Raw genomic sequence first — 1,766 nt, forward strand, 5'->3', positions numbered from 1 at the left:
GCTGCCCTTGCCTCAACCCCGCGCGCCCGCTGCGCTCCTCAGTTCCTCCAAGCAGCCCTGCCCGGATCCCGCCCCAGACCACGCTAGCTCTAGGGTCGTCCGCTCCAATCCTCGCTCAATCACGTGGATTTCCTTTTCCTAAGGAGCTCGGTGGGTCGTTTTCTAGAAGGCGTTAGATGTGAATTCCTAGGTTTCTTAAGCGTGGCCTTGAAGCAAGGAGAAGTCCCCTCTCTCTCTATGATGCAAAGCTCTCTTCCAAGGCCAGTTTCACATCCTGAAGGATTTCAAAGGTGGAGAAAAGTGACGAAGGGCATTTCGCCCTCTTTTCAAACCCAGGACGGGCCAAGGAGCCCTGGGATCCCTATTTCTTCAGTTTTCTAAGCCGGCTTCTGCTTCTGTTCTCTGGGCTCGCCTGCTTTTGCGCCCCCTATGAAGGGCGTTTGCTCAGGGCGTGCAGAACTTAGATATTACGGAAAATATAAAGAACCTTATTTGCATCTTCGCTGCTCTGTCCTTTGCGCGTTGACTAAAACCTTAATCTATTCCTGTTTGAATCATGCCCAGCTCTAGCCCCCGGCCTGTAATAAGAAAAAAGTGTTATTATCTTCCCTGAACGGGAAACTAATGAATCTACAAATATTTATTGAACACCTACGGGTTCAATAAATATTTGTAGATTCAGCCCAATAGGGCATTGTCCTGATTCTTAAGGAGACACGTCGTGTTTTTCCCCATGCATGACGACTAAACATCCCTTGAAACTGAAATTGCGGTTTTGAATTTGGGTAGTTCATTCAGTATGTGATTGAAGGGTTCTGTCTTGGCTACTTTCTAGCTTTCCGGTAAAATACATTTATCAACTAGATCATTGGAAGAGTTTAGGTTGTTCTTAGATCATTCACCATCTCCAAAACTTGGTGGGAAACCCAAAATAGGAATTAAGACCTGAAGATGGAAAAACACTCCCCCTTTTTTGAAATACCAACCTCAATTTGTTGGTAACAATTCTTTTTTAACCACCTCTTTGCATAAATTGACACATCTTGATCGAACCTACGTTTTGTGTCTAACAAACAACAGAATTGGTGTCAAAAGACTCGAGAGTAAGAACCAATCCGATGGAAAATAAAACCCCACTATTTTCTTACATTTATAAATGAGATAACTGGTGACAGTCCCCTAACCGCTCAGCTCAATCATTATCATGCTAATTACTGTAGGACCATTCACAAAGAATGACGGTAGCACTCTGAGCTCCATAACCTGGTACTTCCAACCTTATTCTTTGCCTCCCCAAAGTAAATCAAGCCTAACAGCCTCTCCTTGAGAATATTCTTTAGGGAATACTGAAAAATGTAAAATCCAGGAGGACGAACAGGGGTGACCAGGCTTGTAAACATCTTAAAAAAAAAAATCTGGACTTATCTGTGGGCTTACAATGTACTTTCAGAAGTAATCTTTTTTTTTTTTCAGAAGTAATCTTTAAGAAAATTTCTTGACCATGCTCTCGAAGTTATAAAGAAATATTTTTCCAAGTTCTATCACTTTCTCTTTAATAAGTTACTTTTCAAGTTAGCTAATATTTTAATCTTTGTTCCTTTTAATTCAGGCTATCCTCCCTGGCTACCCCTACCCATAACCTCTAACCTCCACATCTGTTTTGTTTATTTACTTTTTCCCCTGGGTTATTCTCAACAGCTTACTTGAGTTATTCCATTCCTCTTTGTATTCCTAAAATTTTTTCCTCAACATTTAATCAGGTAAAA

Source organism: Marmota marmota, unplaced genomic scaffold (assembly GCF_001458135.2).
Source record: "Marmota marmota marmota unplaced genomic scaffold, marMar, whole genome shotgun sequence".
Lineage (NCBI taxonomy): Eukaryota > Metazoa > Chordata > Mammalia > Rodentia > Sciuridae > Marmota > Marmota marmota.